We start from the raw sequence: 24,798 nt of genomic DNA on the forward strand, positions 1-24,798 counted from the left end.
TGGAAGCAAAAGTATACTGCCGGTGATGGAATTCATAGCGCTTCCTTGAACCCGTGCAGGTTCAGACTTAGGGTGCGTGCTGACACGAGGGGCATACAGATAAACCTGGATGCAACGAAGTTGACAAAAGTTCGCAGTTTATCATTACATGCATGCATTCGTTATATTCAGGTTTCCAGTTATGGCTTGGGGGAATGAAGCAGAAACGAACCCGACAGGCTAGACATCAGTTGCTCCTGCTGCTTTCGCATGAGTTTGGGCACTACATGTCGCTTCAAGAAAGCAAGGTCACTTACCTGCGTCTTAACAAACGTAACCTAAGTATCGCTTTTGGCATTTGATACTTTTCGGCTTATTAACGCGTTTCATAAACTAGACGTAAGCTGAACGGGTGCCTTTTCGGGAACTCAATAGTCTTTACCGCCCTCAAGAAGGCTTAGAGAGTGCTAGCTAGGATAATGTATCAGGGGGCGACATTATCTTTCCCGCCGGTGGTATGGCATTTGATATTGTGGGCTTGTCTTGAAAACACAATTTCCGTTTTTTGGCAGTAGAACGCATTTATCCCCGACAGACATATACCAGAGATATGACCGGAAACGCGCGGCACAGACAGGCATAGCACATCAAAACTTGAGTCTCGATCCGAAAACTCGTCCCCGCGTGGAATTCCACGGTAATTTGCGGTGCGGGCGAACGAAGCATCAAGTCTAGTTACTCTTTCTGATGGTTGGGGGTTACGCGGTACACAAGCACAAGCAGCACTGGATGCTACGTTAGACACGGGATGGCGCCGGATGATCCGTTCATCATCAACGTGGCGAATTTCAAACGTCTGGAATTCCAGACGTTTTCGTTCCGGCTTTCTCCCTGCAGTAGGGATATTTTTCGCTGAATTAGTCGGTTTCTCCAGCCGATTTTTGAGCAAAAGTTAAAAAAAACAATGACCTACCCGATTGCCGATTTTTTACATCAAAAGTAACCGCGGTTTTTTTATTACATAGAGGTCACAAACACATGGCCAATGGGTTGCAATGGGTTATTGAAAAACTTCATTAAACTCAGGAGTTTGTCAGAAAGTGGCTCGTTACAATCAAGTTTACCTCTATTGGATAAATTTGCTAACACAGCGGGAAACAGCGGCAGTGGTCGTAGACGGCTAATGCCAGTTCAGCGAGGGGAATCCGACTTTCTGTAATGGTTCCGGATGTTCGAGGGGCTAAAATTAGCGTGAATCGTATTAGCGGATAGATAAACTTGTCCGCGAGTCAGTATATTGGGTGCCTAATTAGAAGCCTATATTGTAGCGCAGGCGAATCTGGCGGCAAGGCCCGCCGACGTGGCGCTGCTTCCTCAGCCGCTGTTGACTTCTCCGCTCCTCCACACGGCCGTGTGATGCCCGAACGTCACCTAAGAGCAAGGGCTTCGCTTATTCTGTTAAAGCCGACGCTTTCGTAATGGGTCTGATAGCGCCATGTTAAAAAACAAATGCATTTCTTCACAGAGTGGCTGGTCGACCGAGAAAGCGTGGTGACATCTCTATACTTACGCGAGGTTCATGAAACAGGAATTGCATTGTGTCAAAACAATTACTTTCAGTTAAAATAGAAGAAAGGGTCTAGATAAGAGAGTGCACGCGTATATAATGAAAAGTAGCACAATAGTATCTCGTAACGCACGTATTGATCTATATTGGGATCTATCGTAGATGGGGTTACTTAGTGGGCGAAAAATAGTCGCACTGGTTAGTTCTGCGTTTGCGATTTCAGGCTTTGAAAGTTCGAGAATTGATTACACACTTTAAGGGAACGTTAAACAGATTTTTAGCAAAACTTTTCACGCAATTTTGGTGGAGTTAAAAAAAGTTAAAAAAACATTTCATTGTTACTAGCAGCCCGCATTTAAACATTTTCTTTACATATAATTTTTTCGCTGCCCCTGACGCGTTCACTTCTTTTTTGAGGTTTTCGTAGTTGGTTGTACAACAGTTTGGAAGTGGTTACCTTAAAGTCACCTGTTGCCGCGGTATGCCATAATGTACTAGACTATGGCTCTAATCTGATTATGTAGGAAAGTTTCCTTCGTACCATGCATCACGATTGTTCAGAAATACTCTGTGTTTTTACAAATTTTTGCCCTGCCTTCTACAACCACAAACTTGACGCGGACTTTCCTCGTTGCATCCCTTTACCTCTCTTTTTCGTACTGGCACTCTCTCAAAAAAACTAAAAAATTATTCAATGGTACAAAGCCCAAACACTATTAACATTTGACGTCAGTTTTGACGATAGTTAAAAAGACTGGAGGCATGCACCATGTGGCCAATTTGGCTGGGTAAATGAAGACAGCAAAAGAAGTGGAAGCCCATTTCTGTTTGCAACAAATTTTTGGGTAGTTGCATGGGCTGCTCTGAACGAATATTCAGATGTAATCGTGGTAGCATTGCGTTCTGCAAGAATTTAATGTGTATCCTCGAATATAAATTACGTTTACCCTAAAGGCAGAAATGGGCATTGCCAGTAATATTTTTTATTCACTCGTGCACTTTAGTCGCTTTCATCTATTATCTCTGCGCTTGACGTTTTCAAGAAGAATGATAAGAAGTGTTACGTGGCAGTTCTTTTGTTTTATAAATGCCGCCAAAAAGGACTATATTGTTGTAATTTATATATAAATATATATATATATATATATATATATATTTATATATATATATATATATATATATATATATATATATATATATATATATATATATATATATATATATATATATATATATATATATAAATATCAGGGCTTAATATCAGGGCTTTAGTTTCTTAAGCGCTACATGGGGTTATATTTCTGGGTAAATCGAGCTTATGTTTGGCGAACCAAGAAAAATGTTTTGGGGAACTCGGTGATAGACTGATTTCTTATGTATATGCTAATATGCTCGTATTTTATAAGGATGATTAATTTGGGGTTTCGTGCTTTAGCGACGGTTGAACAGTTTTTGTGCTTTAAATGCGAGCATATATCTGCTTCCGTTTTTTGTCATCAACGGCTATTTCACCACTTTGTGCGTGCAAGTGGAATGATCCCCAACAATGAAAGCTGCCTATTACCACCGCATAAATATGTCTTACCTCTTTTTTACTGCGGGCGGCATGTGGAGGTGTTACAATTTTGGGGGTAAATATAAGTGCTTTATAGTAATTGGAGAAATTTCTAAATACTTTTGTCCCCTTTCTATTGCACTGCTAACGGCAGGCACATTGTGCGAAGTTCGATGAGCTCAAATTTCGCCAGTTGCATTTTCTTTCCAGAAAACAAAGCTTAGTGGTCAGAGGTATACCTGAAGCTGCCTTCTTTAGGCTGCGGGTATGAATAAAATTATCGGTGCACCACATTGTGGCACATAGTCAAGTGCAAAGTATGCTATCATCATCAACTTTCTTTTCTCGGCATCAGATAACGCATCCTCAACGGCGTTGGCTGCCTCTTCGAGCCGTGTGTAAAGACAGTAGCAACTACCTACACATGGCGGTGTTGCCGTGAACAAGCAAGTTGCTGGTATGGTCCACCGGTTTTGCTTTCAAATTCCTGAGAACTCAGTTGATAAAGGATAGCCTACACCAGGGACACTCTGCCTATTCACCAATTATGGCACGCTTATTGATGCGGGGGCGTGGGATAGTGCCGAAATGTCAAAGCACTCCAACGTGGTTCCGCATTCTTGCAAATTACCTGAGGAGACCCCCTAATGATCCCAGGGACATTATACGCAAACCTCAGTACAACTACTTCATGGTATGTTCTGCACCATTGATATGCGTCTTCGTGTCTGAGTGGCAGGCGAACAGTTTCAGTGAGGACCAGGGGGCTACTGTTTTGTACGCAGCAGAGGCCACTGCTTTTTGAAATTTGAGTAGATCTTTTATTGGATTGCACACCCTGAGATGTGCTGTTTGTTGCAGTAGGAATGCGACTTTTTGCTAGATGCCGAGTCGGCTGGGACTAGACAAAAAAGATCAGCAATAGTGCTTTCAGCCACGAAGTCAATACGCATATAATGTACTCACGCACGATTGCAATAGACAAAAGAATGTTTATTTCAGACACTGGGGCAACTCGTTAGGACGTCTGATGTGGCATCGCTTCCTCCGGTTTTTGCCTCTTGGTCTTTATGGTAAAATAATAGTCCGTGTCAGTAAAACGAAGTAAAGCCCAGTATTTGGGGAAGCAAATACGGAATTGTGTTTTGTAATTGTTTTTTTTAAATCAGCGAATTTCTGATTATTCTATTCTTTTTTATTACCAATAAAAAAATGTATATGGAGACGCACCTGATTTGTAAAAAATCCTTCGGTTGTTTTGAATTTTTAATTCCCAAGAGCTAACAATGCCATACAATCCCATACGCGCATCGCTTAGTAAGTGTATGATGCTTTTCACAAAGTGCTTAAAAAATCTGGTATGTTTCACTTTGGATGGTTGGATAGATATAGTAGCGTTCAAGCTACATTTTTGCCCGTTTTCTACAGGAGCTTCGTGTTACTTCCTTTCTGCTTTTACCTAACCAAAATCCTGACTGGTTAGTTGAATGAACACCTTCAACTTGATTTACAACAAAAAACTCTCACGGATCAATTTCTGCATAACATTTACATTGCCAATTTCAGGTGTGGAGGCTTCCCTTATCACTGTTATTTTTATTTTTCTGCTTGATCGCTCTAATCGACGGATCTTCGTTGCTTTCTGTTAAACCTGGCCGAACAAAATTTGCAAGACTTCTTCATGCGATTAGGCGTAGCTCTAGCCATCCTTTGCGTTGTTTGTGCACAATTATTAATTCATTTTTAGAGATACTACAATTTATATACTTCATTAAAAATACAATACTTTGCTTATATAATGCATGAATTTTTTGGTTAGCGGAGAAATACTCCAATGTGACTGAAGATAAAACAGCAGCTTAGTTTATCGAGCGTAACTATGCTATCTTATACGCTGTGATAGAAAAACCAGAGTCGCTTTAAAATGAGTAGAGTGCGATTTGGAAGTTTTATACTAACTTGAATGGCAACTGGATGCTTGGCCATACAATGTCAGCGTATAATGCCTACAAACAAAACGCTGTGATTCTGTATTGCTTGTCCGAGCGACCGGTTACCAAATCAGGTAGTTTCACATTCAAACGTTTGGTCAGGAGGGAGACTAAAATTTATTATCAGGACGTGCGTATTGAATGCGGGAAAGTTATTTGGGGAAACGAATGTTTGTTATATCAGCGGCGAACCTTCACAGCCACACCTTCAGAGATTCACAGCCACACCTTCACAGCAACACCTTCAATGTGAAGACGAACCTTCACAGATTTGAAAGCCCGAAGTGCCTACCTTGAAGCAGAGCGATGGTGCGTTCAGGCACAGAGCCATAAAAACCTTAATACTCTGGTTCTCCTTTTGATGGTACGTATAACACATCGCAGCTCAGGTGGTAGAAAAAACGCGAAAACGTTGGAAAATAACGGAACTAGTACAACAAAACAGGAGGTCGGTAGAAACAGACTTCTAGAGAAGAACAGTTGCATATATACCAGGATGTCGACCAGGGACCGATTGGGAGCGAAAACATGAAGCGATCCACTAATTTTCTTGAAAGAGACTTCGTACCCGAGCGGTCATTATTGGCGCAGGCTTGACGCGAAGCCCATTTAGCTAAACCGGAAAAAATAAATAACGATTACGGGTTCATGACGAAACGGAAGGTGCACGCATTTCTCGTACTCTGGGGTGTGAGCAGTTTGTGGAATCTCTCACGCACCATAAACTTCGTAACTTCTCAAGCGTTTTTCCTTTTAACGCCTTCGCCGTGGTCGCCACATGAGTAAAGAAATACTCGAGAATGTCGCAATGCTATGTTGCCGCAGCTTGCGCAAGGAAAGTAGAAGGCTTAGCAAATTAAATTTTTGATTCAATAATGCTAGCACACTATAAGAGACGGTGACAATGCCCTCAATTCTATGCCGCTGTGCATGGGGGATTCAGACCACGATATTGTGCCACTTCTACAATGGCACGGCCCAAACCAAGAATACGACTTTTTGGATGACATTACTTGCATGAAAATATCGCATACCTCGAAAGTGTAAATACTTGAAGAGTGTGGCCTACAGGAGTCGTTCAGTTTTCTAGCCAAAGTCTGTCAAAATAGGCATCCGGCCTCTTTGCGCCTAAATTACGTATGTATACGACAAACAAAAATGTCAACGTGTCCAGACTCCGAGGCATGAGAAGGGTCCCAAGATAGTCTAAGCACTACGCCAAAATGCAGTCTGGAAGCGTGAGAGAGCGACCGACCTTCTCCACACCGACCTGTTCATATGTTGCGTCTGGTTAGCTCCGGGTTATTCTAAGCCCGTAAATATTTTGGCGGACCTGTTTCCATAGGTGAAGAAAACAGGAAGGACGACTCAGATGGTTTTATAATATTTCGAGAAGATTATAGAAGAGTTCCGACATGAGCTAAAGAAAACTTTTATCTACACACCATTTTTTTTACCGACCTTCCGAAACAAAACGTGTCATAACTGCGGAGGCTGTGGCGTCATGTTTTTATACTTAATCGTAGTTTTCAGGAACGTTTTTTTCCAGGACCGAACAGATACAGGCAATATTACAAGAGAACCCTGAAATAAGGTAGTAGCAAATACTACTAATAAAATGAAACCTTTAAGTGCACACTTAGCGTTTGGCAGACAGCTTATGCCTTTGAAACAAGCAGCATTCACAACTTTCCAGGTACGGATTTTATCTTGAAAGACAAAAACAGCCGTACAGTAGACTACACATGCAGGCAGGTTGGCCGGTTCTCTACTGCCCCATTTTCCGAGTGCTCAACTTTTGAAAAGTTATCAGCTGTTCAGCACTGCTTTATTTTCGCAAATCCCGTTTCACGGCATAGCCCAACAATTATTCTGCTGTTTTATCTCTGCTTGTTCCGGAGGAGTGCAGGTTTAGAAAAATCAGAGAGAGTCTTCATGAAAGAGTGCTGTCTGTGGCTTTGTGCGTGAAATTACACTTTCAGTTATCAATCCCAAATTGTGTAACATTTTTTCACTGTGCAAAGGAAGGAAACATTGCTGGGTTAGGCGGAACAGAAAGCTATTAGTCGTGACGCGAACATCCGCGGTAGCTCTCCCAAAATGCACTGAAATAGTGGAAGCAAAAAACCGAAGTTAAGCTACTGTCATATATTAGAAATTATTTAAAGAATACGCTCAACAAGAGTTGTGCTCTCACTCTGCAGGAGTTGAATTCTTACAAGTTTTTGTAGGTGATCCTACAATCGGGTGCATGGCTAGAATTTACGCGGCCGCTGTAGGATTTACTTTCTCATTATTGAAATTATCAAAACATAAACGTGGGCGCGGTATTAAAGATCGCAACGAACGGGCCCGTGCGCAGGCTGTACTGCGGCTGATAAACAGCCAGAATGTTGGGTAATTACATTTACAGGATGACCATTTCAACAACAGCAACAACAAAGGAAGCGGTAACGTGGCAGCCTGCGCCTGTTTGTTTACTAGGTTAGGCAAAACAAGTGGAAACAGGGGACACAACAGGAGATGCAAGGGACGAAGAGTGATTGTCCTCGTCCTTGCCTCTCCTCTTCTGTAGCGTGTTTGCACAGGTTTTCCTCGAAAAAAAAAAACAGTATCCCACAGTGACGTTTCTGGGAGACTATGCTGCCCTTGAAAAACATTGGACGATAGGGAACATAGCGTCGAAATATTCACACATCTGTTTTTCATAATATGTAGCCAGACAGCTTTCACTTATTTTTAAAATTTCCCAACCTAGACTATAAAGAACCAACGATTTGAGTGAACCGTAACTGTAATTTTGGGGCAGCATTCAATTACAAAACGTTTTTTTCGCAATTTGAAAATAGTTTACTTCGTCTAACCGGTCCGTGAGCCTGTTCAAAGCTTTGAATCCAGTTTGGCAACAGAACCGGGGTGCGCCTTAGCCGAAGCGAAAGGTAACCATAACGCAAAATATTCACCCGAACCCAGGCCGTAACCGAACTGGCATTTTTCTTGGTTCTGCACACTGATTTATAGACATATGATTGCAGGAGTATTATCGTATGCTTGAATTTTGATGCCTTGCAACTTTATTTAGGCTGTGTGTGTCGCTCTCGGTTTTTAAAAGCGGTAGTCTTTCTGCGGCAACCGTAACCCCCAAATTTTGGTATCCCTATCTGTGACGTGTGTGTCATGATTCAGCCGCAAAGGCCAAGTTTAAATCGGGGTCCTAGAGCGAGAAATCTATGTGTGACTAACTTTTCAACATAACTAACACAGGAAACACACCTTATACTTGTCAAATTTGCAATACGGTAGAAACTACGCATATTCGCGAAAAAACATTAAAGCAGAAAAGGCATTTGCTGGGTTCTTTTGAACATAAGATATCGATCAACGATTTTTGGAAAAGGAAAACAAGAAACGTCTGGGGAAAACCATGTACTGGCTCCAAAATATAAAAAAATATATAAAAAAGATTCGCTCCGAAGGGACCAGATACGAGCACAACATTATTTCAAAACAAATATATGTGCTGTTAGGGTGCTCTTACCTGGTAGTAGTTACGCGTTCATCGCCGTGTTCCTACGTCATAGTGTTTTATGTAATAATATCATTCACCAAAACAAAAAATTGGCCGCGTATCTGCTCTTTTCGTTGCAAATGCCGTCAAAAGACGATAGTCTTTATCGGCTTTTGCGAAGTAAATGCCTCCCTTCACTTTCCCGCTCACCTCTGATGATGTTCCTCTTGCGTCGCGCTCCTCCCAAGGTAAAGACGCCAAAGTTTTGCTTAAATCATTTTAAATTTCCTGCGCTCCACTGCTCCAAACCGGGTGTCTCGATGCGAACGCTGCCGTACGGCAAAGACGCGCGTTTATCGATGCGCCCTACTTCAACGTTTATAGAACCGCGTTTCCCTACTCCACGTGCGTTGCAAACAGAACGCGGAACCCATCTAGTGGAACCTTGCGTAACTGTTGCCGGTTGATTTCTTAAAATGGCCCCAGAAGCTATAGTGGCGCGGGTGACAGCAGGCGACGGCGGAGTGAATTCTTTTTCTGCAGTTGATGAAATATTTAATTTCGCAAAAGTCAAGCATGCTTGATTTTTTATAATGGAACACTGCAAATATCACTTCTGTATTGATGTGTTCTCTCATATTTGCGTAAAGTCGTGTTCTTCTTAAACAATGTTGATAAGTATGGACATTACACCGGACATAGACGGGTAGATTTAGCTGTGACTATATAAGACTATTGGGCAGGCATTGTTTTGCTTTGGCCGGGTGGCTGAGTCGAGTCACAGACAGTCAGACGGAAAGACATACACACATACAGACAGACCAAAATTTCTGGGTTTAAGTAGCCCAAGAAAGACTACCGTCTTTTAACTTCGGCATTTTTATACTGCGTAAAGGGAAGCTATGAACATGCATTTCCTAATTTTTTGTTACGGAAAGAATCTTCAAGCATACTGATTTGAGGGAACCAAAATTTTGTTTTTTATTGTACGTGCTTTCGGTAAGATATTTTCCCGAAAAGAGTAAAAAACCTTTCTCGCTTTCTTTGCATGCACAAACCAAAACAAATTGTTAAAAATTTATTAAGGTACCGTTCGACTGCAAATTAGTATTTTAGTTAACTTTGGTGCGTCCACTTTGCAATGCATTTTTTATTGTAAACAGCAAATTTAAAACGTTTTTAATAATTATTTGCTTGTTCATATTAAACCAAATAGTTATAAAGACAAATCCTACAAGCACGTTTCTTGTTCAGATAGAAGTGTTTAAAAAACACGTCTTAGTCACCGCCACCGAAGAAGAACCTCATCGACCATTTCGACAGCTCCCACTTTTGCAAGAGAGGGGCTGCTTTTCACCTGCATTTTTACAGCCTATAGAAAAATGCACACACGTGCCTGCAAGCAAAATAAGAGCCTCCAATGCACTGCTTAACAATTTTTAAGAAAAGAAGTATTCTAAATACTTCACAGATATAAGCCTGGGGAAAGAGTAGTGGGCAGTATCGCCCGAGCAACACCGCCGTACGTTTTGCCTTAGAAGCGTCGTACCTGCCAAGACAAGCACTCGAGGGTCGCGCAGCGGATGAGGCAGAGGTTATGTTCTCGCCCTCTTGGGTCCCATAAGTATGAGGGCTCTGCGCCTGAACGCGCCCCCTCCAGTGGGCCTTACAGTGTATGCCACTTGGGCAGTAAAGACACCAGCTGAAATCGCAATCGAACACATTATTCCCGCGGAACACGTCAAAGGGACGTGCGGGCAGAAATACTTACTTACCATACAATATTCAGTTGTCAAGTGCAGCACACGTACGGCACCAGTCCTATTTCCAGTCAGGCTCACGGGAAGAAACCAGCTTCTATATTTTAAATGCGGAGCATTTCTTAGCCTCGCCTCTTCCTGCGTCGGACGGCGTCCACAGCTCCGCGTCCGCAGCAGGTGCGCCTCTCCTCCTTCCCTCCTCTCTCTCAACAGCAGCTGGCGCGCGCATGCGTCGTAGTCAGCCCGTTCGCTCCGTCGCGGTCTCGGCTTAACAGGTGCGTGATAGCAGCGCGGTAGGGCGTGGAAGGGCGCGCGCTGCTTGCGCATGCGCGCTCTCCTCGCCGTACTGCTCTCCCTCTACGGCGCGCGCTTCAAATGTAAAGCGGCTAGCGGTCGCTCGTGCTTCAGTCACTGCGTTGCTCCTTCCTTCCTTGGTTGACGCTCGCTCCACCCTAACGCGACTTTACTCTCCTCTGTTTACCCCAAACCAACACCAACGCAACTACGACCCAACTGCACACCCTAACGCGACTTTACGCGGCGTTAACGACCCCCAATGCTCTGCATTTACTCGCATTCCCCTCGCGGGAAGGCGCGGGAATTTTGTTTTAATACGACAATACAATAAGACGTGCTGTTGCGATTCCCCCTGGTGTTCCCTGCATCTCTTTTTCGGAACCGTAATGTCGGATATCGTATAGAGGACAAATCTCCTACATTTTGAGACGCGCGCGAGTCAGCCTTGCCCTAAAAGAGCTGTGGAAGAGGTGAATATTATCGCCATGGGGGATGATTACGGCGTTTGCGCGCCCCCAGGTCCCGCAGGGGGTAGGCTCTAGAAAAAGTGAGATGTGTCATTTAATGAATGAATTCGTTTACAAGGGAGAGGTCGAACGCCTTGTGCGGGGGAAGAGGAAGAAGAGGAGGGGAATTAAACCACCGGGGTGGATGGATTCACTTACAACACGTGTCCGCCCAACACACTTACCACTTGATTTAGGTCATTTTCACCAGACCTGTACGTGAAGCAAATGTGTGTTTCCCCAAGGGCGCTACATGGCTGCACCATGGGCTGCACCACTGTGAGCTGCCCTTCTTAGAAGTCATCTCAGCAGATCGCACGGGACTCGTTACTCACGACCGGGCTTTATGATGGATTCACATGACTCATATATCACACGACTGACCAGTGGTTGAGCTCTGTCCAGGCACGTTATTGTAAACTTTGCCTTGAAATAATGTTTTATCATAAAGAAATCCTTAACGCAATGACGGTGCGGGACAGCGGCGCAAAAGAACTTAGGAGAAATAAGAGGTATTACGCCTTCTACGGTTTTCCCCTTAAGAGATTTGGTCGCGACAAAAGCCACACCCAGGGCAGCAAAATTATTCACTAACGTCAGCACAATCACCACGAAAATTTCATGAAAGTTATGAGTGATGTCGGGAACCACTTACGTCGAGCACTGTAGAATCGAGCTCTTCGTTCAAGGAGACGCTAGAGGAAATGGATTCAGTATATGGCATTCGGTAGAAGTGAGACATAAAGTATTTGTCATAAACTGTAAATACGTGGATATTATTAAACGCTGCTGGTACAGCACTCGAAATGTCCTAAATGTTCAAAAATAATTCAGTTCACAAATCGCACACCTAGTTATGACGAGGAAAATATCAAGCCATCTTACCGAATGCCCAACATGTGCTACGTCAATGCGGAGAATGACCCACCAAGCGTCATAAAACAGCCGTCAATTATTGTACTATTTACGTGGTACAAACCCGCTAAGCTGCGATTGAACGCTTCTGCGACACTTCCTGAGAGCATCCCGTCGGGTGGCGTCCAAGCTGCCCCGATTCCGCTCGAGTGGCTCAACTTTATTGCAACGCCATAAATGACCATGTCTGAAAAAAAAAAAAAAACGTTCGACATGTTTTTATTTAAAACGATGTCGTCGATGTTGCATATTTGGATCGACTTTGGCTTTGTTTGAGTGTACGAGCTCACAACCCAACGAAATTGAGAGAAAATGTAGCGCAAGTGTGTGGAAACCATGCCCAAAATATCAAACCCTGTGCTCTGGCAGAGTACACGAGCGATGCTACATGAATTTGCTCTGCCGTTTTCGGAACTGCCCCAATGGAAATACTCGTCGCTTTCTGCCTGTGCTTGGACCGTGCGTGTCGCTTCTGCTGTGCGATTTCTCGCCTTTGATGAAGGTGTAGTTTAAAACAATATCTTCCTAATATCTGCCACGACTCTATTCTATTTTACGGGAAAGGACGAATGCAAAGTTGAAGTTTATTCTAGAGTTCAGACTGCGCTTGAAATAGTGATTCCAATCTGAGAGAACATGCCACATCGCAAGCCCGCATAATGTATTCCGCAAGGTGCGTTACCTACTTGTGTGTGCCACGGGTGGTTCCCAATCTAATTTTTTTTGCTGGGTCTTTCTCTGAATGAGGCTGGAAATTAATAACATCTATTACGTGCGCTTGGGCTTGCTGCATTATTTACACACGGGCAAGAAATTTAAGATTTTATACAACGTACAAAATGAGTATGAGCTCATCGGTAAGCATGCCTACTCCTGGTGGGGTAGCCTGAGCGCGAGTTTCAAACAACTTTTGAGACAAGTAAAGAAGAGTGAAAGCCAGTTTATGTATTCAAAAGAATGGTTAGGTTTTAATAATTGGTTAATGTATGTCGATTGACCATTAGAATAATATCCCAATTGCAAAATTTCTCTGCGCACTACATTTATTTCTAGTAGATAACAACTGGCAGAATTAAACAGCACCCTCTTTAGAAGAAGTGTTTTTAGTTTTCTTCGCACATCATATGGCATTTAAAATATATTTAAAAGGCTATATTTAATGATATAGAATTGTGCGCTCTACCGATGACCCGGTGGAGGCAAGCTCTGTGCTTGCCTGTAATCGTTGTGTGGTATCCAATTTCTCTCACTGAATAGATCACGTGCGCGTGTACGGTTTAGTACGGCATTAAAATGATAAACTGTTTTTCATTCAAACACACATTGAAACTTCCTTAATTATTGAAATTTCAATAGCAGCATGATTGATCCTACTGGTTCAAAGACACCCAATTTTTTTAAAGAAAAATCCCCCAGAATGGGAAAAAATGGCCATTCCACTTTACTCTCCGGTCATTCCACGTTATCTGCCGGTAGATGATCGCGCAGAGTAGCTCATATTGTTCCGTATTTGTCATCCTCATCAAGTTGTAGTATTCGTCCAGGTCCCTGACGTCCTGGCACTTCCGCATGGCCGTGCACGTACTCGCGTGTTTGATCAGGCGCACCAAGTCTTGGCTCAGGATGAGGTCGGCGTCTTCGTGTTCCGGGTGGACGATCACGGCAGGAGGAGGTACTGCTCCTCCTTCTTGTTGTTCTTCTTGTTGTGCCCCCTTGTGCCAGCGTCAACGCCAGCGTTGACGCTGGCATTGCAGGTGGCGTTACCGGCGGCGTTGCCCGTGGCACTGATCGCAACGTTGCGGAAGGAGGTTCCCCTACGGGAAGATGACGATGGTGGTTGAACGCCATGCTGTCTCGTGACAGATTCCTTGTTTGGCCAATCTCTAGGGGCATCCTCCCACAATAATCATCAGCGGTCCCTGGCCAGGTATGCGCATTGGGGGCGTGGACGGCGCACAATGGTGCCCACACAACGGTGGAGGTAACAGGCGCCACAATAAGCTGCTTCGCATCTAAAATTCATTGATTGCGAAAGCGGGGTTGTCGACCGAATTCTTATGTCCTGTGGTAAGGAATGTAGAAGTCAGACATGCCGATGCTTGAATGAACGGCTAAAAGAACATGACTACAACGTCCGTCAGATATCACAAGGCCATTCGTGGCAGCAAGTACGTGACTGCCTGCTCTGTGCTGGTCGTATCCCGGGGTTCGATAACAAAACAGTAATCTTTAAGAGCAAGAACCAAACCACGAGGGAACTTGTTGAAGCTGCGATGATTGAAAGAGCTGGTGATAACTGTGTCTGTGTGTCCTCGTTAGCTATCACTGAAAAGAAAGAATTGTGGCTGTGGGGATAAATTCGGTCACATAGAAATGGTTGGACAGGCTGGGCATCCTTCTCCTATCTCCTTGTCCGCGCTCGTTGCATCTTTCTCTGTAAGTGTGCATTTATTTGCCGCAACTTGCAATAAAGTGATCAGTTGATAGTGACTGTTTGTGGTGTGTAGTTCTGTCTGTCCCTCGTCTAGATGTGCGCTGTTCCTTCCTATTTATCTGACCAGCAACTAGCCCAACATGGTACCCTTTAGAGTTCATTGCCATAGAGTGCAATAGAATGAAAGTGGCAGTGTCGGATGTGGAATTTTGGTTGACCCGTTGGTGCTTGTAACTGAAGTGCCTGCGGGCAAACAGACCAATACCATCAAGGACCGTTACCACAAACAACCACTCATGGAAGTCTTTTCCCCCAAAACACTTCTTTCGATGGGGGCAATTGTGAGTAGGTGCTGCTCACTGGTCAGGGGGGTGCAGGTCGATGTAACGAGGAAGAGGTGGCCGTGCGGCGGCGAAAAGAGATAGCGTGGGGGGAAAAATAGAGGAAGACGACGAAGCGAGACGGTCGTGGCACGAGAGCTGGAGCAACCAGGTTCGTGAAGCAACGAGCCCGATGAGCACGTTCGGGGAACCTCACATACGAGCCGCATCTTCCCCGTTGACGTCGAGGCAGGACAGCCGAGACTGGCCACGGAGCACCCGGGCCGAATCGATCATCGCACACAGAACCGGCTTCGACAAGGGCACTGGGGCAGCACCCCTATCCTAGCGCACGGGAAAGAGGTACCGGACATTGCGGCGGCTAGCGCCGACGTCAAGGAGACTCTGCGCTTGCAGCCATCACAACGAGCACGTGTACCGCCACAGCGCATTGACGCTGAGTACTGAAGACATGAGCGGGAACTCTTTTGAGTACAGAACTTTGTTTTGGCGGACATGGAATAGTTTGATTATGTTACTTTATAGTTTATGTGTGTGCCTTCCTAAGTTTGTACTGCGAATAGAGTCTGTCTTTCTCTGACGTCACGTGCTTAGCTTCTTCTTTGTCAGTTAAACTTAATGTACTCAGCCACAAAGCACCAGCATTAACAAAACGTGGTGTAACGCGGTGGTATTTCCGAAGTTTTTTCGAAAATGATCATTCCTGTTATAGCATCCCGGCCCTCCTGCACTACAATGCCAGCCCTCTCTCGTAGCGACGTTGATACTAGAAACTGTGACATTTTTTTTCTTCCTTCAGATATACTTTACCCAACCAACATGCTTCCTGTCGCAGCGAGTTTCTATTTTTAGATTTGTTATTCATACGCGAAGGTTCAAGGAGGCTACACCGGGGAGTCCTCAGTTCACTAGGCATCGTCTGGTAAATATTGATGTTAGTATATTCCTTGAAATATAGTTTGTGGCGGCTCTTGGATACTGCCAAACGTTCCGCAGAGGTCATTTGTTTTACACTGAGCGGAACACCTAATTTTAAAAACTGGCACGGAAACAAACATTGCCACGTCAGTTATTTTTTTACAAATGCGGCCGCACAAAGGCATGAGTAAATGGTGTTTATAATACAAATGCGCCCGCGCAAGCGTGAGTTAATATTGTTTAAAAACACACAAAGAAGTGGTACTAATTTTTATTATTCGGAACAAACCTAGTGGTCTTGAGAAATATTTTACCTCAGCTTACTAGTACAAAAGCGCGCCTTCAGGGGGTAAAGCCACCATATTTGCATCTAAATTCCCAGAACCTTTGCTCGGCTGCTGTGAAATAGGGCCAAAGGTTAGCCAAGTTGATAAACATTTATTCTAGAAGAAATACAGGAAATCAGAGGGAAATGAAAGGCAAAGAAAAGCGTAATGCAACATCAGCAGAAGTCGAAGCAGTAATTCATACGCCTCCCTTATTACCACGCCTAAAATAACGTTAACCTCTTATATTTTTGGTACGTGTGTCGCTAAATCCTTCTGTTGTATAGATTTTTTTTTGCTTCAAGCACATGATCCTGTCATACTTGTTTATCTATACGCTCTTTTATTCGAGCTGTCGTCCATCATATTGACTTTGAGGTGTAGAGAGTTACGAAGAAAAAAGGAATCCGTAGGGTTGAAGTGTTGTGCTCTATGTTCCTTGACAGATTATTACGCAGCATCAAGTTATGTACAAAGTGCAGGTCTGGGCTTGGAAACGTGTTTTGTCAGAGAAAAGTATTTTCTTTTAGGTACCTGAGTGCCTCCATTACGCTTGTTGTCGTCATTTCTATTTGTCGTAAGCTTCGGCACAGTGCTAGACGTAAAGTATAACATTTCAGGAGCCCACAACTAGAATGCCACGGTGGCCGTTTTTGTATGCGGAAACGAGCTTCACTTCACGCCTCTGTCGCATCGACCTATTATATTTCTGCAAAGAGGCTGTTATCTCCCCCTGGTAATTTTCTATCCCAAACTGCTTTTCCCGTTGTGACTCATAAGACGCTACACTTTACAAGGTAGGTCGTTGAGCATATGATGAATGAATAAATATTGTAAAGTTTTATTATTATGTGTTTGTTGAATTTTTATACCGATAACCTTGAGCGAGGGAATCGCTGGAAATTACACAAAACCTGGCCACGTATTTTCTTGATCCAAAACCACAAGCTTCATAGTAAATTGCAGGAGATCTCCATCCGTACGGTTAAAATAACTTCGTTTCATAGTTCCTAGCAGCCCGCATTTAAACATCTTCTTTACATATAATCTTTTCGCTGCTCCTGACACGTTCACTTCTTTTTTGAGGTTTTCGTACTTGGTTGTACAACAGTTTGGAAGTGGTCACCTTAAAGTCACCTGTTGCCGCGGTATGCCATAATGTACTAGGCTGTGGCTCTAATCTGATTATGTCGGAAAGTTTCGTTCGTAGCAAGCAGCATCACGAGTGTTCACAAATACTCTGTTTTTTTTTCAAATTTGTGCGCTGCCTTCAACAACCACAAACTTGACGCGGACTTTCCTCGTCTTGCGTCCCTTTACCTCTCCTCTTCGTACTGGCACTCTCTCTCAAAAAAGAAAACTAAAAGAATGTTCAATGGTACAAAGCCTAAACCCGATTAACATTCGAAGTTACTTTTAATGAAAGTTCAAAAGAATGGTGGTCATGCGACTTGTGGCCAACAATTTAGCTGAGTAAATGAAGTCACCAGAAAAGGTACAAGCCCCTTTCTGCTTGCAACAAATTTTTGGGTAGTTGAATGTGCTGCTCTGAACGGATATTCAGATGTCAACAGAGTAGCATTCCGTTCTTCAAGAGTTTAATGTGTATCCTCGGATACAAATTGGCGATGATGATGATGGTTGGGGTTTTTATGGCGCAAGGCCGACTAAGGGCAAAGAGCGCCAGAGAAAAGTTTATTTAATGTAGTGAAGTGGTTACCACAAAAAGGTAGGTAAAAAAAATCATGTCAACCGAACATAGTAAAATCAGTTAAAGATAATGGTGATGGCTGGTGTATATGGCCAGATTTGATTATGCGTGATAGGAAATGAGGTTTAAAAACTTAAAGTTTGAAAAATATTCAAACACACGTTTCACAGAAACAATGGCATCGTCACCTAGAAACAGCGATAGATGTAGTGGGATATGTTGTCTGTAGAGTTCTCTGAAGTGTTTGTGTCGTGTTGTGTGAAGTGCCGTGCATGTGATTAGTATGTGCACTACGGATAGGGCCTCTCCGCACCTGCTGCACAGAGGTCTTGGAGATCCAGTGAGCAGGTGCGAGTGCGTTGCATGTGTGCGCCCTATCCGTAATCTGGCCAAGGCGACTTCAGAGTATCTATTGCGTGTGTCGGTAGTGTACGGTCCCAAGTGAGGTTTGATTGCGTGTAACTTGTTGTCTGTTTGTTCACTCCAGTGTGTTTGCCATGTTTTGCGAAGTTGTTGTCTGATGTGTGGTTTCACGTCGGTGTAGGGTAATGTGGTTACGTCTACTGCATTCAATAGTGTAGCAGCAGCAGCCATTCGGTCCGCTGCTTCGTTCCCGGCTATACCACTGTGGCCAGGGACCCAGCAAAGAACCAGTTCAAATTTGCGTACATACACCGAAATAATATCCTTGATGATCAGATTGACAACGTGGTTTTTCGAAGGCATTGTTGACGACAGTGCCCGCACAACACTGAGGGAATCTGTATAGATAATGGATTGTGGGATGTGGCTTTGAAGTTTATGATTGACAACAAGAAGTACACCGTAAGCCTCTACCATAAAGATACTAGTATGACTATTCAGAGTTCTAGTGACACTAAGGCAGGGCCGATGCGCCGCGCAGGACACAGAGGTGGAAGTCTTAGAGGCATCCGTATAAAATTCAGAATAATGATACTTCTCCTGCAAATACAAGAAGTGCTGCTGAATTGCACATGTGGGAGCTCGCTTTTTATCTAGATGTGTAAAAGATGTGTCGCATGATACAGGGCGGAGATGCCATGGTACTATAAAATCCGTTAGAGAACTTTGGATTGCATCTAAAAAGGAGACAGCAAGCTCTCACGCTTCCTCTCTAACTCTGTACGAGAAGGGCGCAGAGAACGATGGTCGATTTAAGAGGAGTTCAGTCATGGGTGTTTCATGAAAAACTGATTTAAAAGGATGGTGTGGCATGGATGAAATTTTAAAAGCATAAAGGAGGACTGTGTATGCTCGCTGACGTTGTAGGTTCAATTTGTTGCACTCTACATGCAGGCTTTCTACTGGACTATTTGTGAAGGCACCACACGACAAGCGGAGCCCTAGATGAAGCACAGGGTCCAGCAATCTGAGGGATGTTTTAGTGGCTTAACCATAGACAACGCTACCATAGTCCAGTCGTGAACCTATTAGGCTGGTAAAAACACATAAAAGAAGTTGTTTGTCAGCACCAAAAGAGATGTGCGACAGAACCTTCAGGATATTCAATGTTTTTAAGCATTTATGTTTTAGTTGTTTTACGTGTGGGATGAATGTGAGTTTTTCGTCAAAGATTATACCTAAAAACTTGTGTTCCTTTTTGACAGGAATAGAGGCACCATGGAGTCGGATGTCTGGATCCGGCCGAATGCCACGCCTCTTAGAAAACAGAACACAAGTGCACTTTCCTGGATTAAATTTAAAACCGTTGCGATTTGCCCAGACGGCTTAGCTTGTTCACACCAAGCTGCACTTGGCGCTCGCAGATAGACAAGTTACACGATTTGAAGGAGAGTTGAACATCGTCGACATAGATTGAACAGGAGATCGATGGTGGCAGTGCCTCCTGAAGAGAATTCATTTTTACAATAAACAAAGTGCAACTCTAAACACCACCTTGCGGCACGCCGTTTTCCTGCACATGAACCCCAGAGAGTGCAGCTCCAATTCCCACGCGAAACGTTCTTTCAGACAGGTAACTAACAAGCGTATTCATCATGTTACCCGATATGCCAAAGGACTTCCAATCGCTGAGGATGCCGTAGCGCCAAGCCGTGTCGTACGCCTTTTCAAGATCAAAGAATAATGTCATACAGTACTGCTTATGCAGGAAAGCATCTTTAATATATGACTCTAACGCAACGAGATGATCGTTCGTAGATCGCCCCGCCCTAAAACACGCCCTGGCAGCTCTCGAGAAGACCGTTGTACTCTAAGATGTACACGAGTCTCCTGTTTATCATCTTCTCGAGGAGCTTGCAAAGGCAGCTTGTGAGGGCGATGGGCCGGTAGCTAGTGGGAGAGGAAGGGTTCTTTCCTTCCTTCAGGAAAGCCACTACTATGGCCTCCCTCCAAGAGCGAGGAATGTGCCCCGAAAGCCATATGTTGTTGTATAGATGTAGGAGTGTTTCAAGAGTGTCTGGGTGTAGGTGTTGTATCATGGTGTATGTCATTTTGTCTGCACCTGGAGCTGAAGGCTTACATGTGCTCAGAGCAACCTTCAGCTCATGAATTGAAAAAGGAGAATTGTAAGAAGTGTGCGACCTATTGTTATCACGCAGCGACTTCTTTTGTACAGATGTTTTGTGTTTCATGAAAGTGTTTGTGTAGTGTGCTGAACTGGACACGTGTTGGAAGTGTTGTGCAAGTGTGTTAGCCTGGTCTTCCAGTGTGTCCCCTGTTGTACTAACCATGGGCAGGCTGTGTGTCTGTTGTCCTTTTAGTTTTCGGATTCGTGTCCAGACTTTGTGTATGTCACTGTATGAGTTGATGGAAGTGAGGAAGGTGCGCCAACTCTCCCTGTTCGCCTCACGACGCACTCGCTTCCCAAAAGCCTTTGCCCATTTAAAAGAAATGAGGTTATCTGACGTGGGGTACCGGCGAAGGACACCCCACGCCTTGTTCTGGTCCTCTCGCACCCGCCTGCAGTCCTCGTTCCACCAGGGCCTCCTTGGGGTGCGGGACCCACTGGAGGCCTGGGGAATGGACTTTTCGGCGGCGTCAAGGATGTGCGCCGTGACGAGTTGGGCGGCTTCCTCCACGTGTAGTTGTTTTATGGATGTGTGGTGTAGTTGAGATGTTTGTGTGAATGTGCTCCAGTTTGCTTTTGATTCATTAAACCTTTTATGGGAAGATGGACTCGAGAAGCAATTTTGCCGGTTTTTGGAGTAGCCAAAGGGTGGTCGAGTACTGTAGTTGGTGTAGCCGTTGCGGAAGGTCGGGAGCCTGCGGTTGCGACAGTACCGGACAATGTGGCCGACTCCAGAGCAACTGAAACAAATCGGTTTGTCGTCCGGTGTACGCCACTCAGCAGTGTTGCGGCGGGGCTAGCGTGGAGGAGGATGGTCGATGTGGGGACTGCGAGACCTAAACTGTCGTTGGAAAGTAGAGCCAATCGCGCACACAGGGTGAAGACCCAGGTTGGCTATTTCGTCCCGGACAATGGCTTGGATGGCGAAAACGGTGTGGAGCTCGTTCCGATCCTGCCCGTATGGCACCGCAGTAGTAGGGGCCATAGCCTCGAGTTTTGGGTGCAAGATTTTAGTTATATCTGCCGACGGGGGAACGCGATCTTGTAGGCTTGAAATACGGGCTTGTGGACGTTCATCTTCACACGTAGATGTAGCTGCTATGTGCGAAAGCCTTGTGAAGTTGTGTGCGATACGGCGTCCTTTGGCCTCTTCGAATCGGTGACATTTCGTAATGATGGACTCCACTGTGGCACAGACTTTGCATATAAGAAAGTGGAATGCGTCATCCGCAATGCCCATCAGTGTGTGGCCTACTTTATCGGACTCCGCCATGGTGCTGTCAGACTTCGAGCAAAGGGCCAAGACGTCCTGGATATAGGCGACGTAAGATTCGGTCGACGTCTGGGCGCACGATGCAAGCTCCTTTCGGGCAGCAAGCTGACGGGCAAGAGGCTTTCCGAATACTGCTCGGAGGTTCGTTTTGAACACCTCTCAACTGGTCATTACGGTCTCGTGCGTCTCAAACCACTTGCGTGCGGGACTTCCCTCTTTCAGGTAGAAGATCGCATTCGCCAGCATGATGGTAGGGTCCCACCTGTTGTGAGCGCTGACATGCTCAAAGAGGCCGAGCCAGTCGTCGTCATCAACGTCGTCTGTTCCGGTAAGCAGGCCATGCTCCCGGGGATGAGACATGATGACGAGGGGTGTCGTCGACCTGGTCGCTTCATCGGGCGGCATGGTAACACGAGGAGCCGAGCGTCGACTACGAAGCTCCGTGGTGGGTGGAGCAGGTGGAGCACGCCTGGGCGAGGGTACGGGATGAGGTGTTCACGGAAACTCCACTACCTCAACCAAGGATGTTACGGGGCAAAGACGTGTAAGTCGGAGCTATTTATTTGTCAGAATACGCTTGGAAGCACTGGATTAGGCAGGAGCGTGAGTCCCTGGCCAAGGGTTGTCGTTCTCGCCGTCTTCTATCAGCGGCGCAGAGCCCACTGCATGTTTGGCGCGAACAGGGATTGCCCCGTCAGAACAAAACTGATCTATTCAACTTTAGTGCTACAAAACAGCATTGACAATTTGGGTAATTTGAGGAAATGCAGCAAAAACCGGTAGTGATCACCGCCTTTGCAGAGACCTCTGGGATCATTTTAAACACATGAAGATCATTACGGGACATAAAATATTGGCAGACGATGTTGTTTATTTTCAATCAGCGGAACACATAACGTCTGTTAAGCCGGCTTCGAGCCCCCCTAAGGAGAATTATCAGGCCGGATTTTTAGCTACTCCACAGCAACAGGAAGTGTCACGATTTGGCCAGCATTCGTGAACGTGGGAGGGTCGGCCTACCCTCCAGCCAAGTGACGGCCTGCAGCGTGCTGGTGGTGACAGTGACTGACGCGGAGCTTCTGTGCTCGGCGGTGTTTATTCTCCAGCCACACAAATTGTTGCCCACCGAGACTGGTGGGGCCACTGAACTTAGCAGCCAACACAGATTAATGTCGGGGGGGCGCCACACACTTGCCACACCCCTCACCCCCCAAGTTTGTTCTTCCTACGCAAACACAAAACTGCACCTGTTACCCCGGAGAGCAGCAGTGTGGTGGTCTCCGCAGTCGCTCACGCCGCCTGAGCACAGGTGTCGATGCATGTGCGGCAGCATCGGGCGCTGCCTGTGCCATTCTCGCACCGTTCGTCGCCGTTGCAGGTGTCACCGGACTTGCACGTGGCTGCCACACTGGCTGGAGTAGCACCATCCCCTGGTGCTGTGCTCGCAGCGGCCTGTGTAACTGCCTGGAGCACCGGCTGCTGGTAAGCATCTCTTAAGTAGAGTTTCGTAAACTTCTGTCCCCCGGACAATGCCGACCAGAGATCTCCAATGCAGGGCAGTGGGTACTTTTTAACGGTAGCAAAGGGGTTGATGATGATATAAGTCCCCGCAGGTACTGACACTGCCGTCTAGTTTGAGGACTGGCATGATGGGGGGCCGACTCCGATAATTTGACGGGCGCCAGACTGTCGTCTCGTGGCAACCGTTGCAGCTCCTGGGTTGACACCATCCTTCAAGGTGAACAGCAGCTGGCGCGGCTTGAAAACTGGGGCCAGGCTCCCTGTGGGACATGAATGTTCACCGCCATGCCCGTAAATTTGCCCACCCCGGGCTGGAACAGGGATTTCAAGTTGGTCATAAGGCCCGGGTTGTGGGCCACCACATGTACCGCTTCTTAGTTCGGAGTGGCTGCGCAGCATGACGCCCGAGGCCTCGAAGGACACTCCAGGGAAGGTGCGTTTGAAAACTTTCCCGGCCATGACCTTCACGCTGGCCCCGTGTCCAGCTCCATGGAAATGGGACGCCTGGAGACTTCGACAGGAGCATATACGGTGGCACAGACGACTGAATTATGTTCGTGTGCCACATGTCAAAAATATGGAGGTCTTTGGCCACGACGTGAAGCCTAGCCGTTGCACCAGAAGCTGCTGCCGCACGTCCCCCTCCCCGCCTACCCTTGCACCGACTCCCTTGGCCCTAGGCTGGGGCAGAACATGTGCTCGACTCGGGATGCTGCTTCCGTTCGTTCGCCGTCCCCCCTCGGCACGCCAGAGCAATGTGCCCAGTTATCCCGCACGCAAACCACTACAGTTGTGCAAACTGGCACTGTGAGGGGGGTGGTCACCACCGAAACGACTGCACCTGCCATGCCATGTCGCAATCTTTTTCACTGCCTCTTCCATCCAAGGTGAGCCGGCCGCACATGCTTTTTCGCCCGTGTCTTTGGCCGCAGCCCAGTTCACCAGCGCTGCCTTCATGGCGTCGTCCAGCGAGGGGTCAGGGAGCTCCAGAAGTCGCGTGTGCATAGGGGGGTCTTGATGCCGCAGACGAAACGGTCCCGGAGCCGAGAGTCTCGCTGGTCCCCGAAGGCGCGGCCGTTCTCTAACCCTAGCAGCACTGCGAAAAAGTGCCCGAGAGTCTGTCCGTAACGGGGGCTCCGGTTGTTGAAGCGGAAGCGCTCCATTAACGTGGATGGGGCCGTGGTGAATTGCGAGCGTAGCGTCGCGAGCAGCTTACGTAGCGGCTTGTCATGCGGCGTTACCGGCTGTTGGAGGTAGAACAGCAGGGCGAGGACGCGGGTCCCGCAGCTGGCCAGGAAAATGCCGCTCTGTTTTTCCTCGGGTGTGTCTTTCGCCCGGAGAAACACTCCGACCTGTACCTCGTAGACCAGCCAGGCGGACCCTTCACCCTCGAGCGACTCGAGCCTCTGGCACAACGGCATGGTGTAATGGCGGCCGAATTGGGCGGGGGGGGACGTGTCTCGCCAGTCTCAGTGGCTTCGGTCGCTCTGCGGACTTCTTTTTTCGTCATCAGTGTCACAATTTGGCCCGCATTCGTGAACGTGGTGGGGTCGGGGTACCCTCCAGCCGAGTGATGGCCTGCATCGTGATGGTGGTGATGTTGACTGAACGCGAGCTGCTGGGTTCGGCGGTGTTTATTCTCCAG

This window comes from Haemaphysalis longicornis, unplaced genomic scaffold (assembly GCF_048455015.1).
Source record: "Haemaphysalis longicornis isolate Haplotype H1 unplaced genomic scaffold, Haemaphysalis longicornis Haplotype H1 scaffold_8, whole genome shotgun sequence".
Lineage (NCBI taxonomy): Eukaryota > Metazoa > Arthropoda > Arachnida > Ixodida > Ixodidae > Haemaphysalis > Haemaphysalis longicornis.